The 18,787-nt window shown below is 45.5% G+C and overlaps 1 non-coding gene across 1 annotated transcript; it reads left to right on the top strand.

Annotated features, from left to right (window-relative positions):
- Positions 1-937: 937 nt before the first annotated feature.
- TRNAR-CCU (transfer RNA arginine (anticodon CCU)) lies at positions 938-1,010 on the top strand. Its single transcript has one exon. It is a non-coding gene; the product is annotated as a tRNA-Arg (tRNA).
- Positions 1,011-18,787: the final 17,777 nt, after the last annotated feature.

Below are 18,787 nucleotides of genomic sequence, written 5' to 3'. Positions count from 1 at the left end.
TTTAAAGGACATCCCCTTCCTTTTCTTTTATCTCATTTATCAACAAATTTATTATTATTTTTATTTTCCAAAAAAAAAAACAACAAATTTATTTTTATTTTTATTTTCCAAAAAAAAAAACAACAAATTTATTTTTATTTTTATTTTCTAAAAAGAAAACTCCGTCCATTAGTTACAAAATTTTACAAATGAGATTATTATGTATAAATCCTTGTAGGGATGCGATAATTCCATCTTATGTGGATGCCCACTGACTCAAGAAAGGGAGAGGACGACCATTGTTGGAGGAAGGCTATTCGATGTCTTTCAACTCCATCGGAGCCGCCCTTGAGGCCATCATATTGGCTCTTTAGAGTGGCTACAATTTCACTCCATATCTCTTGCAGTAACATTGTTGGATGCGCGGTTTGGTTGGAGAAGACCCATCTACACCGTTGTTTCCATAGAATCCAAAGAGTTATTGGGCTAACCAATGCTACCACAACTTGAGATTTGTCATTAAGAGGAGTTGAGTGGACATTGCCGATGGTGGAGCAAAAAACCTCTTGTGCTTTTATCACCAAAGTCATCCCCTCCTCCTGATGCTCGTATCTACCAACTGGGGTCTGTCATTATAGCCAACATATATTTCCCCACTTGATGAAGCCTTGCACCTGCCATAATTGCAATAAGCGGCCAACCCCCTGCCATATTCGATGGGACTCGGGCAGTTCCACAGAGCGTGTCAGATTGATTCTATTGCATTTGGGCACACTACACAATTAGGAGAACAAAGGTTCCCACGCTACCATGCACCAACCGGTAGTGACCTATATATTAATAACCATTGGAAAGTGGTGATTCGCCGCGCGTGTTGTTGTTTCCGGATTTTCTGCCAAAACATGGTGATAATTGTGTGAGGAACATGATATGTGCCAAACCTTGTATCAAGGATTTCACACTTGTAGCTCAGTGGATAGAGCGTCTGTTTCCTAAGCAGAAGGACGAAGCTTCGACCCCTTCCTAGTGCGATTGAAATAATGGTCAGAAATGTCATTTGGGTTCACTAGACTAGAATTGGTTTATATGTCCACTATCGAGGTTTAACGAATCTCATGTGCGTAACAATATTAAGATACTCCACATTTATGGTCTCGTAGAGTGAAATCAAATTTTCACCAACTACAAGTGGCTCTAGGACCTAGCAAATGCAAAACTCTAGTGTTGTATTATGCATTAAGGGTTTACCATGGAACCAAAAAGTCATAGTGTGATGGGTCCCAAGTAACCAAAATGAATGAGGTCTTTTGCATTTAGAGACTCATATAGATGTTTAGTACTTCCTCAAAAATCGGTTACGATGATTCATTTGTGAGCTTTAATTATGCAGTTCACATAAATTGATTATTTATTTGTCAAGTCAAATGCATTGATTAGTAATTAGAAGAATTAATAGGATCATCGACCCTTTCTTTTGGAGCAAGGATTTCGCACTTGTAGCTCAGTGGATACAACTTGTGTTTCCTAAGCAGAAGGCCGAAGGTTGGACTCCTTCCTAGTGCGATTGAAGAAATGACCATTCATGTCCTTTGTACTCACAACGCAGGATGCGTCTTATGTGCTAGATGTTTAGTAGTTCCTCAAAATCCATTACAATGATTCATTTGTGAACTTTAATTAAGCCTTTCACATAAATTGATTATTTATTCATCAACTAAGATGCATTGATTTGTAATTAGAACAATTAATAGGATCGTCGACCCTTTCTTTTGGAGCAAGGATTTCACACTTGTACCTTAGTTGATAGAAAGCCAAAGGTTGGACTACTTCCTAGTTCGATTGAAAAAATGATCGTTCATGTCGTTTGTACTCACAACACTGGATGTGGCTTATGTGCTAGATGTTTGGTACTTCCTCAAATATTGATTGCGATGATTCATTTGTCATCTTTAATTAAGCATTTCACATAAATTGATTATTTATTCGTTCACTCAGATGCATTGATTAGTAATTAGAAAATTAATAGGATCGTCGACCCTTTCTTTTGGAGCAAGGATTTCACACTTGTAGCTCAGTGGACAGAGCGTCTGTTTCCTAAGTGGAAGGCTGAAGGTTCAACCCCTTGCTAGTGCGCGATTGAAATAATGATAAAAAATGTCATTTATATTCACAAGATTGGAATGTGAAATCAAATTTTCACAAACTACAATTGGCTCTAGGACCCAGCAAATGCAAAACTCTAGTGTTGTATTATGCATTAAGGGTTTACCATGGAACCAAAAAGTCATAGTGTGATGGGTCGTAAGTAACCAAAATGAATGAGCTCTTTTGCATTTAGAGACTCGTATAGATCTTTAGTACTACCTCAAAAATCGTTTACGATGATTCATTTGTGAGCTTTAATTATGCAGTTCACATAAATTGATTATTTATTCGTCAACTCATATGCATTGATTAGTAATTAGAAGAATTAATAGGATCATCGACCCTTTCATTTGTAGCAAGGATTTCGCACTTGTAGCTCAGTGGATAGAGTGTGTGTTTCCTAAGCTGAAAGTTGAAGGTTGTACTCCTTCCAAGTGCAATTGAACAAATGACCATTCATGTCCTTTGTACTCACAATGCAGGATGTGGCTTATGTGCTAGATGTTTAGTACTTCCTCAAATATTGATCAAATTTTCACAAACTATAGGTGGTCCTAGGACCCAACAAACGCAAAACACTAATGTTGTATTATGTATTAAGGGTTTACCATGGAAGCAAAAAGTCATAGTGTGATGGGTCCTAAGTAAACCAAAATTAATAGGATTTCGCACTTGTAGCTCAATGGATAGAGCGTCTGTTTCCTAAGCAGAAAGCCGAACGTTTGACCCCTTCTTAGTGCGATTGAAATAATGGTCAGATATGTCATTTGGGTTCACAAGACTGGAATTGGTTTATGTGTCGAAGATCGAGGTTTAACCAATCTCATGTAAGTAACAATACCAAGATACTTCACATTTATCGTCTCGTATAGTGAAATAAAATTTTCACAAACTAAAACTGGCTCTAGGACCCAACAAATGCAAAACTCTATCATTGTATTATACATTAAAGGTTTACCATGGAAGCAAAAAGTCATAGTGTGATGGGTCCCAAGTAACCAAAATGAATGAGGTATTTCGCATTTACAGACTCATATAGATGTTCAGTACTTCCTCAAAAATCCGTTACGATGATTCATTTGTGAGCTTTAATTAAGTAGTTCACATAAATTGATTATTTATTCGTCAAGTCAGGTGCATTGATTAGTAATTAGAAACATTAATAGGATCGTCGACCCTTTCTTTTGGAGCAAGGATTTCGCACTTGTAGCTCAGTGGATAGAGCGTCTATTTCCTGAGCAGAAGGCTGAAGGTTCACCCCCTTGCTAGTGTGTGATTGAAATAATGATAAAAAATGTCATTTATACTCACAAGATTGGAATTGGTTTATTCACAATCAGAAAGCGCAAGGTTGGACTCCCTCCTACTGCAATTGAAAAAATGGCCATTCATGTCCTTTGTACTCACAACGCTGGATGTGGCTTATGTGCTAAATGTTTAGTACTTCCTGAAAATCGATTACGATAATTTATTTGTGAGGTTTAATTAAGAATTTCACATAAATTGACTATTTACTCGTCAACTCAGATGCATTGATTAGTAATTAGAACAATTAATAGGATCTGTATATTAACAAGGAGAATATGATAAATGAAAATGTAGCATTACAAGGAGTCACAACCGACTTAGTATAAAGTATGAGGAGGGTGCTTTATATAGAGTCACCCTCTTTCTTCATTAACTTAAAACAACCACTCTCTCTCTTGGGGAATGTGAAGACTCATAGTCATGGGGAATATATAACTCATTAGTTATGTGTAATAGAATATGATTCTATGACACATAGTTAATGTGTAGAGAGTAGTGGTGTGACTCTTGACCTTTGAGTAATCATAGATTCTCAAAAGGTGGAGCCAAGAAGGTTTGGAACTCGGTTGATCACACTTGAGCCCTCGTCTAATGTCACACCATGCCTTCCACATGGATGCACTGAATCGGAGGGAGAAACTAGGTTTGAGATCCATGTTTAGAATCCATCCCGTTTGGGGGGTCCAATTGACCCCTTTTCGTGGCATAAAGTAAGCGAAACGTAACCACACTAGCATTTTCCAACAGTCATTTCCTGGTTGGAGTCCTCGCACCACAAATTTGGCAAGTAAGGCTTTTGATTGTGAGAGGGGATCAATAAGACCCAAACCCCCTCTTGACTTAGGTGCTGTGAGTATAGGCCACACCACCTTGGCACGAGTTACATGATCTTCCTTACCAGACCAAATGTAGTTGCGTACCAGTCATTGAATCTAATGTATACTTTCCTTGGAGATTGTCCAACATGATAGACTGTACCATGTTGTTGCGAGTGGTACCTGGTTTGCCACTATGATGCGACCCGCTAACGAAATTTTTTTCGGACTCCAATGTATCAACTTTTGTCGAATGGAATGGATAATGGGTGCAATCATAGTCTCCAGTGGTATGTTGAAACCTGACAAATGCGACATATTACCATGTTGTTGCGAGTAGTACCTGGTTTGCCACTATGATGCGACCCGTTAGCGACAATTTTTTTGAACTCCAATGTATCAACTTTTGTCGAATGGAATGGATAACGGGTGCAATCATAGTCTTCGGTGGTATGTTGAAACCAATTTGGAAACCCAAATATTTGGTGCTCGCTCCTTGATTGATCCATTTGAAAGCGGGATGTGGGTGACACGTAGGATGTATTTCATGAGAAAGTCATATTGCATAGGATTTGTGCAAATTGATCATGGCATTGGATCTCTTGCAAAATACAACTAACCCACTTTCGAGCTTTTGTAGGTTTTCCAAGTCCCCTTGCAGGTAGACCGTTGTGTCATCTGCAAATTCTATATCCAGAATGCTTTGGTGAGAATGAGGCACGGGAAGACCACGTAGGTTGAGATGTCGCAAGTTGAGAAAGCAAGAGAGTGCTTCGGCGTATAATAGCAATAAGGATGGAGCTAGTGGGCATCCCTGTCGTATAGATCGGGATGATCGGAAAAAGGGGTCCCTTTCACTTGCCAATGAGACACAACTATTGTCATTCCTTTAAAGTCCGGCAATGCCTTTGATCCATGTCTCTTGAAAGCTGAGTTTCCCCATCACACTTTTGAGAAAGTTCTAGCATACCTTGTCATATGCTTTCTCAAAATCTAATAGCACCACGTGACCTTGTTGTTGGTACGCTTTGCAAGGGCTATTGCTTCCCAGAATGAGAAGAGGTTGTATAGGATGTTCCGATTTCTAACGAAACCTGTTTGGGATGGATGAATGAGTTGAGGGAGAATTGGTGTTAAACAACATGCCACAATTTTTGCGAGCAACTTATAGACAGTATTGAGAAGAGTTATGGGCTGCAACTTGCTAATGTTGTTGGCACTCCCACCACTTTTAGGAATGAGATGTATCATCCCCTGTCCAAATTCCTCCGGCATGTTTCCAGAGGTGATGATCTCCTCATATGCCTGGAGGAGGTCTTCTTTAATAGTGTCCCAAAGGCATGTGAAAAAGTGAGGGGTGAGGCCGTTGATTCCGGGGCAACTATCTGCATCCAAATTAGAGAGGGCCTCCCATATTTCGATGATTGATAGGGGACGCACGAGCCATATATTCATTTCTATCATGACTTTCTCGGGTATACTTTGGAGGATAATATCTTCTTTTATGTCTTCCCTTGTGGCCATAGTATCTTCAGTAAGTAGGCGCTTATAGTAACTTGTGGCAATATTCCTCATTTCGTCGCCATCCTCAGTGGTCGTTCCATCCTCTCGGTTGAGACTACGCATCATTGTTCTAGCATGTCTCGGGCCTTTGGAGCGGAAGAATTCCATCGTGGTTTTGTCCCTTACTTGAATCCATCGCGCCATGCTTCCATGAAACTCCATGTCATATATTTCCTTTTCCACCATGCTGAGTTCATGTTTGGTCATGGCAACTTATCCTGCGATCCAACTACATGACCGGTATCTTTGTTGGAGTCGTTGTAAGGCTAATAGTCCCTGTTTTGTCCTATGTTGCTTTTCTTGAGCATCCTTGCTTCTAGTCTTGACAATCTCATGTAGGAGAGTTGAAGCTCTTGGTAATTTAGCTAGAAGTTTGTCAGATGCTGATGAGTCATTAACGGGTAATGACCATTGGTTGGAGAGTTGTTCCTTCACCTCTATAACTGTGTAAATAGTGTGTGGGATGCGAGGCTGGAATGGGCCCCATTTTTGGTGCAATTGAAAATGACCGACTACCAGGTAATGGTCAGAGAAGGTTGTGCCTGGAGTTATGCGACACTACCCTCCCTTCACTTCTAGAGCCTTGCCCACATAAATGCGGTCAATGCGAGATAGGGTGAGTCCACTATTCTGCCCGTCTAATCGGGAGAATTGTTGAGAGATCAAGCTCAACTTAGTTTAGTTTCGCTTCTAGAGCCTCACCCACATAAATGCGGTCAATGCAAGATAGGGTGGGTCCACTATTCCGCCCGTCTGACTGGGAGAATTGTTGAGAGATCAAGCTCAACTTAGTTTAGTTAGTTAGTCAACCATGTCACTTCGTAGTTACCTAGATAGAATATAGTTAGAAGTATTGATTATAACACCTTAAATAGGACCTTGTACTTAAGTGGGATATTCTAGATCCTCCACTCCCAAGTACATTTAATATAGGACTTACACCTTAGTACCTATATTCTACTCACACATGTGCACCTTTGCACATGAGATGTATATATACCTCATTGTGGGTATTTTTGTATTTGATGATGATAATGCTAATTTAATATAGTTACTCATCCCCCCATCTTGTGTTGTTCATAAGTGTATCTTCCTCTCTCTCTTCCTCTCACACACATACATACACATATCACTTAATCTTCCGCTTATTAACTTAATCACATAATCGGCAAGAGGGCTGACGTGGACTGAATGAAGAATTTCTTGTTCTGTGATAAGGATGAGGGAAGATGGCGGGGGGGTCGAAGCCATCTATCATGAGTGAGGAAACTTTGAGATTAACTGTTTTGTTATTGATACAGGTTTTTTCGTGGACATTGGTCATGACGATAATTGGCTAGACGGTTGATGTGGATTGAACGAAGAAATTTTCTGTGTGAAAGTGATAAGGTTGAGTGAAGATGGTGGGGAGGGTGAAGCCGACTATAACGAGTGGGTGAGAAAATGTTTACACTAATTTTGTGTTGATCAATACAGGATATGCGTGGACATTGCCACCGTGTTAATTGGTGAGATGGCTGATGTCGACTGTATGAAGAATTTCTGTGTTAAGGATGAGTGAAGATGGTGGGGAGGGTGAAGCCGACTATAACGAGTGGGTGAGGAAATGTTTACATTAATTTTGTGTTGATCAATACAGGATATGCGTGGACATTGCCACCGTGGTAGTTGGTGAGATGGCTGATGTCGACTGAATGAAGAATTATTGTGTTAAGGATGAGTGAAGATGGTGGGGAGGGTCGAAGCCAATGTGCAGGAGTGGGTGAGGACATGTTTTAACCTAAGTTTTTGTTGATTATACAGGATATGCGTGGACATTGGAACCAGGTTAATCGGTGAGATGGCTGATGTCGACTAAAGGAAGAAATATTTGTGGTGAGGATGAGTGAAGATGGTGGGGAGGGTCGAAGCCAATCATCACGAGTGGGTGAGGAATTTTTAGACGGATTTTATTCTTATCACAGATTTTTGGGGTTTTTGGGCAATGACGTTAATCGGAGACATGACTGATGTGGGTTAAATGAAGAATGGTTGTGATGAGATTATGGTCTAATCAATGTATGGTTGTTCTGAGTTTCAGCTTGAAGAAGACTACGGCCAAGAAGTAGCAGATTACCTCAATGGCTTGATTGGAGAGAGCAGTTTTGTATTACCTAAGTGGTACAAAAGGACATTCACAAAGGAAAATTAAAGGCCAAGGAACGGGAACAACTATTGGACAACCAGGAATTTGTTTATAGGTTGAATATGGGTATACTAAAGAGCTTCAGTATATGTGGAATCACATTCAGCCAATGTTGGCTGCAACATGATGTTTTTTAGAGGCCATAACAAATGCCATCTTTATTTGGTCCCTTTTTTTACGACATATACTTATGGAGTGGAAACTATTATGTACAATTTGTAGATTGCCTTTGGCATTGTTAATTTTAATACCAATGGAGCATATTTTTTATGGAAAAAAAAAAAAAAACCCTTAATTACTTACCTAATTCTTAACAAGAATAAGAGAGAGTCCCTTTTTCATTGGAAGTTGTCAGAATGCCAGATGTCTCGTAGGTTAAGGTGTACACATAACTTCTCCCATTGTTTACGTTGTCGCGAAGATTTTCGGCAACGGTGTGAAAATTGTGTGCAACGAACGAAATCGAGAAGGTGCAATGTGCATGTGTGAAAGGGGTGAAGGCCACACGCATATGCTAGCATGTTGTAAATAGGACTGAAATGAGAATCGTAAAAGAAAAGCTAGATATAAAGTTAAACATGTGCACGTGTGATGTGCGCTCAATCGTAAATATAAAAATAAGACTAAAGCCTAATAACATTTAAGTGCATACATAGGGGTGGAAGCAAGGCTTGAACCTTGTACCTCCAAGATAGGTGACAAATTAACTTACCACTAAAGCCACTATTGAGTGCTTTAGAATTTGTATATTTTCTTTTCATATTCAGTATTTTGTAGGAAGCAAACATATAGAAACCGTGGGCACAAAACCATGGTTTTAGCCCGTGGTTTTATCCCATGGTTTTAGCTCGTGGTTTTAGCCCATGGTTTTTGCATGGAGAGCCCTATAAAAGCCTATAGTTGGTCTTGTGTAAGGAGGCGAGTGATGTAAGTAAAAAAGAAACTTTTAACCAAAGATCTGAGTTATCCTAATGGTGATGTATCTTGTCTCGTAAAACTAAAGTCAAGGGTTCAATATCAATATCAATCTCTCTCTCTCTCTCTCTTCATCCATCTATCTATCTTCAATATTTTCTCACTTACGTTGCTAAATGTTAGGATTTCGGTCCCTCCGGATGGGATGATGAAGGCCCGGTAAGAACCGGATGATGAGTACCCCGGTGAGAACCGAATGTTGCAGGCCCGGTGAGAACCTCATATATGTTCAAGAGAGCCCAGTGGGGCTATATCTGTAAATAGTCCTAACATCATATTAGTATAAATATGACCTGTGTGTGTCTTGTTGTTGTTGTTGTTGCAGATCATTGTGTTGTAATTTCTTTGTGTAGTATTATTAGTGTAACTACTGTACAGAGCGTAGCAGAGGGAAAAGAGAGAGAGAGAGAGAGAGAGAGAGAGAGTGAGTCTCTGTTGTAACTGCCGCCAGGCGAAGATTGGGAGCACGAGGTCGTTGCCTCTGTGTTCCCCTGTTGTATTCTCCTTACATAGTGATAGTTCGGAGTCTGTGGGCTCCCGTGGTTTTTCCCGTTTAGGGTTTTCCACGTTAACATCCTATGTATTCCCTTTTGTGTGTGTACTTACTTCCATTTCTCATTTTTTACTGTGTTTGATTATCGTTAAGAGATCTAATTCTCAGTTGTGGCCGAAGATTATTCCGCAATGTTCCTATCAATCTGGTATCAGAACGAAACAACACAGAAAAATGGAAGATTTGTTGGGAGGCATGTTCAAGCTCACCGGATCCAACTACTCGGTGTGGAAGTCGAAGATGAGGGACATGCTCATGGTTAAAGATCTTTGGTTGCCGGTTCAGTTCGGGGACAAGAGACCGGACAAGATTGATGCCACAGTGTGGGAGGTGATGCACATGAAGACAACAACATACATTTGGTGCTTCATCGACATGAGCCTATATAACAACTTCAACAAGGAGAGTAAGGCTCATGAGCTCTGGGAGAAGATAAACATTATGTTTCAGAACAAAAATGTTGTAAATCGGGTTTCAGTATTTCGGAAGCTAGTGAGGCTCTGGTACCAAGATGGCTCCAGCATGGCGGAGCACATGAATACCTTCCAGGGGCTGATTCACCAGGCAACTTCGTTGGAAGTACCTCTCGCCGATGAGGTACCAGCATTGCTCCTACTCAGTTCCCTCCTAGATAATTGGGAGACGTTGGTTGTCACTTTGGGCAATGCCGGGCCGGAAGGAAAACAGTTATCCCTAGCAAGAGTCAAGTCGAGCTTGCTAGATGAGGAGGCACGTCGGAAAGACAAGGATACGAGCTCCGACTCCAAATTGCTCCTTACCCAATCGGAACGCGGAAGACAAAGGAATCAGAGTCCCCAGAACCAGGAAAAATTGGGGATACGGTGAAAGTCAAGGGGGAGGCCCACTTGCTTCTACTGCGGCAAGCCGAGACACTTCCAGAAGAACTGTCGGCATCGGCATTTTCGGAAAGACAAGGAAACCGACAATACCGATTCGAAGCAGTCACCGGACCGGAACGGTAAAGACCGGAGGGGACCAGACCGGAAGGGAACGACGGCAATCGCGGCAAGTGAAGAGGAGTTGATGCTCATCACCAAGGAGAGTGAGTTGAACCTTGCCGGCGACGAGACAACGTGGGTTGTCAATTCTGGAGCGTCATTCCACCTGACCCCGAACCAGAAATGCTTCTCATCCTACACAACCGGCGAGCATAGTTATGTTCAGATGGGGAATGAAGGTACATGCCGAATTGTCGGCATAGGAGATGTGTGGTTGACAGCACCAACCGGATGCAAGTTGCTATTGAAGGATGTCTGACACGTTCCGAAGGTTTGATTGAACCTGATATCAGCCGGTCGGCTAGATGATGAAGGCTACACTGGTAGCATCCAGAACGATATCATGAAGTTTAGCAAGGGGAGCCTGATAGTGGCTCGGGCCCGAAAGGTCAACACATTATACTTGATGAATGCCCGGTTATGCCCGGAAGAAGTGAACGTGGCTTCCGACACTGCCGGTGAGCTGTGGCACAAGAGGATGTGTCACATGAGTGAGAAGGGGATGAAGAGGCTTGCAGATGACAACCTCATTCTAGTGAAGAACGTGCACTTGGAGAAGTGCACTGATTCCGACACTACCGGTGAGCTGTGGCACAAGAGACTGTGTCACATGAGCAAGAAGGGGATGAAGAGGCTTGCCGATGACAACCTCATTCTGGTGAAGAACGTGCATCTTGAGAGGTGCACCAACTGCCTAGCCGGTAAGCAAAACCGGACCTCCTTCCGATCAAGGCCACCGATGAGACGCAATGCACCACTGGAGTTGGTGCATACCGATGTCATGGAGAAAACCGTCCCTAGGCGGAATCGGAGAATAATGTGCGCGAACTAGCCCTTATACGTAGGCACAAGTTTTGTTGTAATGTATATATTTAGGTACAAGTCGACTGATGTGAATATCCTAGGTAGCATGCATTTGGTAGTAGAAAATCGAGGCGTATCTCTGTCCGAGAGGACAAAGAGTAAAGATGATGTAACGGGTTGTGACGGCCGAGTCCCTCCTTGGGCTATAAAAGAGAGGGAGAGGAATCGTAATGGGGATCGCTAGAGTCGAGGACGAAGTGTTGCCGGACTAGAGACCAAGCTCTTCTCCTCCATCTTTCTCTGTGGAGGTTTTCGAAAAGGGGAGAAATGCGTCGGTGCTCCTCTGGGAGTTTGAAGAGCGCTTCACGCGTCTTTCGACACTAGACCGGACCATATTGGACACAAGTCGTGTCCTATTGTTCGTTAAATCGGTGGATGTGAGGGACCGGGAGCAAGTGGGCTTCCTACTAGAGATCGATGACGGGCTGACGGCCGACTGGGCTGTGGTGAAGAGAGTCTGCGGCCGTTTCAACAAACGGCGAGATTGGGTCGATAAAGGCTCGGCGGGGGCAGGCTCTGTTGTGGCAAGAAAGCTCGAGGTACCCCCACCGGCGCGAAGGGAGGAGACCTGAGATTGGCTTGAGACCGGCTCGACTTCGACCAACGTGGTCAAGGGCCTGTCCAGAGGTGCGGCTCTAGAGGAGCTAACTCAGATGGTGAGGGATCTCCAGATTGCACAGGCACGGAGGGACAACGACGAACAATCCCACGACTGAAGGCCTCCGGCCAGGCATTGGTGCTTGTGGTGCGACGCGATCGACCACGCCCCAAAGGACTGCGGGGATTTCGCTGAAGCAATAAGGTCTAACGTGGTGTACCTGTGGAACAGGTGTGTACACGCTTGTGAAACCAGGAGGGCCCTGGAACAGAACGTCAGACGTGTTAGGAAATAGGTCCCTCCGGATGGGAAGTGAGAAGAATAGTGAGAAGAAACCGGATGTGGAGTACCTGGCAATGGAAGACCTGATGAGAACCGGATGACGAGTACCCGGCAAGGAAGGCCCAGTGAGAACCGGATGACGAGTGCCCGGCAAGAGCCGGATGATGCAGGCCCGGTGAGGAGCGCTCACCGGATGAAGGGACATATTCATAAATATGTTTTTGAGAGTCCATTGGGGCTATATTTGTAAATAGCCGAAAAGTCATATTAGTATAAATATGACTTAGGGAAAATTTAGTACAGGGTTGTATTCATTCTTGTTGGTGCAAGATTTTAGAGTGCAACCGTGTACAGAGAGAGAGAGAGAGAGAGAGAGAGAGAGAGAGAGAGAGAGAGAGAGAGAGAGAGAGAGAGAGAGTGAGTGAGTGAGTGAGAGACGAAGAGGACGTTGTCTCTGTTGTAACCGCCGCCTGTGGCGAAGATAGTGAGCAAGAGGTTGTTGCCTCTGTGTTCATCTATTGTACATTGTAACATAGTGATAGTTTGCAGTCTGTGGACTGCGGTGGTTTTTTCCCATGTTTGGGTTTTCCACGTAAACATCCTGTGTACTCTTCTCTTTACTATGTCGTGCGTACATTATCCATTTTTTCTGTGTTTGATTCTAGACTCGGTTGTGGCCGAGCGTTGTCGAAGGAGCACGTAGTCCTCTCAAACAAGGGGGAATGAAGCAGTTGATGGAAGAAACGGCGGCTCGCCATGCGGAGACTGTCCACTACTCGGCGTCGGTAGGAATCCGGGTCGGGAGCGACGAAGTCTAGAAGACGAAGGACTCCGGGATTTGGCCATTGATTCTAGAAGGCCTCACCGGCGTACGATTGAGGAAAGAAGAAGCGGACTGCGAGGAAAGACGAGCTTCGTAGAAGTGACCCGGTCGAAGAAAAGACGAGCTTCGTAGAAGTCGCGTGCCAGAACTACAAGGTTCTGATGGAAGAGAAGCGTGCGGGAAAAACCGAAGGGGCTGGACCCTCACAACGGTATGAGATCTAGTTCGGCTTGAGGCAGAATGACACCGGTGCACCCGGCGCACCGTATAAAGCCAAGAAGGCCAGTTACCAGTTGAGCACGGAGATCGAAAGGACCTGGAGGAGCGGATCCTCGACAACAAAGTGGAGTTGTCGCTGAGGGAAGTGCTCGGTATCGCCAAGAAGGAGTACCACGACCTCATCGTAGACTTGGTGAAGCGAAAGAGGCTTTTGATAGAGCTAGAGCCGGAGAAGCCGGTGGAGGTGCGAACTACGCACCTAGAAGACATGGCCCTGGAGGACGAGTTGGCGGAAAGCCACTACTCGAGGCTACATTGGGCTAGGGCCACTACGGAAACCCCTGTTCGGATCGGGGACATCCAGAAGCCGGTGGTGGCGTTGGTAGACCACGGTTCAGAGATCAACTTGATGTCCATGGACTTCTACAAGGAGGGGAAGTGGTCGATCAACACAAAGCACGTGTGGAAGATAGGCGCGGCGATGCGTACTACGGAGGAGCTACATGGTGCGTGCCCGAATGTGTGCATAAAGATCGGTGACGTTGAGATAGATCAACATTTCTTTGTGCAGGAGACCATCCCAGTGATACTCGGCGAGCCATACTCGGAGAGCCGAGGGGATTTTTAGAGAGGGCTATCAAGGCGTGGGGTCGCGGTAGTCTGGACACTCCGAAAAAACCCCACACATGTACAGTAGGCAAAGGAACCTGTAACATAGGTAGGAAGTTTTGGTTCTCTGACAGCAGAGGTTGTACAATAGTCGGCGTCGTTGGCCGGGAGAAGAAGCGGGCAGAAGAGCAACTCAGGGCATGCGGAGTTCTCGGCCCCGAAGAGGAAATCAACGGAGCCGTGGAGGCGGTCTCTTTTGACGACACCTTGGGGAAGCTGCGGGAGGTGTTCGGAGAGAGCCTTAGTGAAGACCAGACGATTCTGGTATGTTCGGAAAAGATGTACGAAGTCATCGTCGACTTTGGTAGAGGGCTCAAGTCGGATCGGACGGCCCGAGTGGATACGAAGTACAAGATTGTGGACCGAAAGATGAGGCCAGTCGTGGCACCTTTGCCAGAGGGCAGCGAGTTACGGATGAAAGGGGTCGCGTCGGACCCGAGTTTACGAGATCCGGTCGGCATAGGACACCGGTTTACCGACATAACGCTACGAGAGCTCAAGGTTGGTGGGGGTGGCTTTCTACTGCCGGCGGAGGAGGACCGGTTTTGGAGAATGCTTAGGAGTCACGGAAAGGCCTTCGCATTCTCGCCGAAGGAGATCGGGTGCGTAGACCCCACGATGGTAGAACCGATGGTGATCTTCATGGTACCGCATGTACTATGGAACCTCAAACATATTCCAGTACCCAGAGCTCACATCCCGAAGCTGATGGAGCTGCTGAAACAGAAGGTGGAGATGGGCATGACGGGAACCCAACGTTCCTTATGCGCAACGCTCGGCCACAATTGAGCTTAGAATGATACACAGAAAACAGGAAATAAAACGCGACACAAAGAAGGAGAGAATACACAGGAGGTTTACGTGGAAAACCCCAAACTAGGGGAAAAACCACGGCAGCCCACAGGCTGCAAACTGTCACTATGTAGGAATATACAATAGTGAGTTCACTGAGGCACCGACCTCGTGCTCACAAATCTTCGCCACAGGCGACGGTTACAACAGAGGCAACGACCTCTTTTTCTCTCTCTCTCTCTCTGTACAGTTACGCACACTAATCTCATGCAAAACAGAAAATGACAACAACTACTAAAAGTTTGCCCTAAGTCATATTTATACTAATATGACTTTTCGGCTATTTACAAATATAGCCTCGATGGGCTCTCAGAAACATATTTACGAATATGTCTCTTCCTCTGGTTCTCACCAGTTCTGCACCATCCGGCTCTCCGTAGCCGGGTACTCCTCATCCGGTTCACACTGGGCCTGCACCATCCGGCTCTCCGTAGCCAGGTACTCCTCATCCGGTTCACACCGGGCCTGCACCATCCGGTTCTCCGTAGCCGGGTACTCCTCATCCGATTCACACCGGGCCTGCACCATCCGGCTCTCCGTAGCCGGGTACTCCTCATCCGATTTCTCCCTTCCCATCCAGAGGGACCTATCTCCCAACAGGGCATCCTCAAATTGTCGAGTGCCCTGTATTCTAATCGGTGGTTTACCGTGCCCAGGAAGAACGGCTCGTTGCGCTTCATTCAGGACCTACAACCGATCAACAAGGTGACCATTCGGAACGCAGGGATCAGACCGACCATAGACGAGTTCACGGAGGCCTTCGTCGGAAGGTCAATTTACTCGGTCGGTGATCTATACTCAGGATACGATCAGTTCCAGCTAGCCGTGGAGAGCAGGGACCTTACGACGATGTGGACTCCTCTCGGCCTAGTACGAATGTGTACCCTTCCGCAAGGGGGGACGAACTTGGTCGCCCACATGGTGAACGCAATGAACAAAGTGCTAAGGGATTGTATCCCGGACATCATCATGCCATTCTTAGACGACATCCCGATGAAAGGATGCCCTGTGGAGGATAAGGACAAGACGATCGAACTGGATGGATGCCGGAAGTTTGTGGCGGACCACGTCGATGACTGCGAGAAGGTGCTGCGAAGACTAGAAGGTGTGAGGCTCACCTTCTCCGTGGAAAAGTCGGCCTTCGGGAAATCAGAGATCATGGTTGTCGGACACCTATGCGGGCCATTCGGTCGGAAACCGTCGTTGGCCAAGGTTGAGGCCATCTCCGCAATGAAGCGCGACTGCAATTCGGTCACGGAAGTCCAGAGGTTCTTGGGAGTGTGCGCGTTCTACCATATTTGGATCCCGCATTACGCCCACGTCGCGGAGCCGCTCTATGGACTACTGAAGAAAGGGCGTAAATTCGAGTGGAGAGAGGAGCATACGGAATCGGTCCGGAAAATGAAAGAAGCACTTGTTGCGGCACCGGCACTCCGGAAAGCGGTCTACGATAAAGATATTCCGATTTACGTGACCGTAGACATGAGTCCGACCGGAATCGGATGGGTGATCAACCAGGAGGATGAGAATGGCACGAGATTCCCCATTCGGTTCGGTGCGAAAGTCCTCAGTGAACAACAATGAGGGTACGCCCAAGTTAAACGCGAACTTTGGGGTATCGTTTCGGCGGTCAAGGCCGACAAAGAGTACCTGATCGGGATGGAGGTGATAATTGAAACGTACTACCTACGGATCCTCGGTATGGTCTCCGGATGCGCGACGTCGGACCTGGCAATGCTGAGGTGGATAATGTACATCAAGTCTCTGAATCCGGAAATTCGACACATTTCCGGAAAAGACAACGCCATGGCCGACATGCTTTCGAGGGCGAGATTCGATGATGAGGACGACATGGTTTCGGAGGACGAGGAAGTCGGCGTGGACTTCTTCGAGTCGGCTTACGTAACAACAAGGAAGGGGAGCACTCCAGCGCTTAACGAGTTCGATGAGAGCAAGTACGACGGGGAGTGGCTCCAGATCGGCGGGTTCCTAAAGACGATGACACCGAACACGGCATGGACGAAGGAAGAGACCAACCGGATTCGGAATAAAGTGTACTGATTCTTCCTATGGGATGGGTGCATATGGAAGTACCCGAAGAAGAGAAACGACATCCCGCTCCGAGTTACTAGCGGCGTACCACGAAAGTCCCTGGGCTGGACACCGCGGGACATGGGCCATATTCAAGAAGTTGAAGGAGGAAGTAATGGTGGCCGGGACTATACTTGGACGTGCATCGGTTCGTGACGACTCGCGAAAGCTGTCAGATGCACTCCATAGTTTGACATCGGGACGAGCTTCACCCGACCTACCCTCCGACTATTCACTTCAAATGGATGGTGGATCTGGTGATGATGCCGATGGGGGTAGGACGAACAAAATGACCACGGCCGTGTGCCGATTTCTGATCGAAGAGGTGGTATGCCAATACGGGTGTGTAGGAAAGATCATAGCCGACCACGGAGAATTGGACGCACAAGAGGCTGAAGAGTTGTTTGACCGGCTAGGGGTTAAACTCTCGCTCACCACGGCGTACAATCCGGAGGCGAACGGGAAGGTGGAATGCGGACACGGGCCGATCGTCAAAGCGTTAGTGTGGGCATGTGGAGGCCAAGTCGGAAACTGGTTGTGGCTCTTACCCTATGCGTTGTGGGCCGACTGAACTACGCACAGTTCGGTAACCAGGTTCATGCCAACGGAGCTGATGTACGGGTAGACATCGGTCATGCCAATGGAGCGAACGATCTCCTCATGGAATGCGGTGCACTGGAAAGACGAGATGAGCCAAGATCAGTTGTTAGCAGCGCGGATCCGGTAGCTCGAGCGAAGACTGGAGGATGTGGAACGAGCCGTGGAAAAACTATGGGCCGCGAGGGTGAAGAACAAAGAACGATTCCACAAGACCCACCAACTGGGTTCTGGTATATGACAGCTATAGACAATAGGAGTTATGAATATGTTATTAACCCTCTTTGCTAAGAGGTCTAGCACCAACAAGGAAGAGAGATTAGTGTTCTCTAACTAAACGCTTCACTAATCTCTCTTAAGCTTAAAGGTTAAGCTCTAGCTCTTAATCAATAGGGAGATCTTTACAAATGGAAGAACCCTTACAAAGCCACCACTGTGTGGTTTATATGGCATTTACATTTAGGGTGTGGACCTTTCACATTTGGGTGTCCCTTAGTCCTCTTTCCTCTTGTCGTTCCCTCTTCATAGGTCCTTTAGCCATACTACGTCCTTGTCGGTGCGCTCTTCTTCATTACCGGTTGTGGTGTGATCCCGACACTTAACAATCCAACATCATACCAAAGGAGTTTCCAATAGTGAGAAGTATCATGTTGTATTTTAAGGATAAAGCAGGAAACAACATTGTTACCTTTTTCATGCAATCATTGTGTTGCACATCCTTCTCTGAGGTTAAAACCATGTGTCCATTTACGCATGAATAACCATGTGTTTTGGATCTAGCAGGGAGACATTGCTATGAGTTTCGTTGTGGCATCCTTGTCCTCTAGGATGATTTGATAGAAACCTTTACCAAGAAGTTGGACTTCCTTTATTCCACCTACTTGTGCATGGTACTTGCCTTGCAACATATCTCGTAGTAAGCATCTATTTGGGCAGGAGCCCACCATGCGGCATATGACAGCTATTCGCTCAAGGTGATCTATCTCCTGATCTATCTTCGAACTGGGGGGTTGGGGCACCGACCTGTGTGGCCTCCACTCTGCGTTGTCATGTGGGCGCGCTTTTGCTCCCGGTCTTGCTCCGTTCCCCAGTGGCCTTTGCTCTACTGCTCTTGCTCCTCTAAAACTCAGTGTTCCTTTCTCTTTTTCTTTTTCTGTTTTCTGATAGATCCACAAATCTTTTCTGTGTTCAAAAGAAAAAGAAGATGGTGACGGCAACAGTCAACAATCAACAATCAAGACGGGCTATGG

The sequence above is a fragment of the Azolla caroliniana genome, unplaced genomic scaffold (genome assembly GCF_043228905.1).
Source record: "Azolla caroliniana isolate FFs.n. ecotype wild unplaced genomic scaffold, voAzoCaro1.0.p SCAF_10, whole genome shotgun sequence".
Taxonomy (NCBI): Eukaryota; Viridiplantae; Streptophyta; class Polypodiopsida; order Salviniales; family Salviniaceae; genus Azolla; species Azolla caroliniana.
This window is presented reverse-complemented; position numbering and strand designations above follow the sequence as displayed.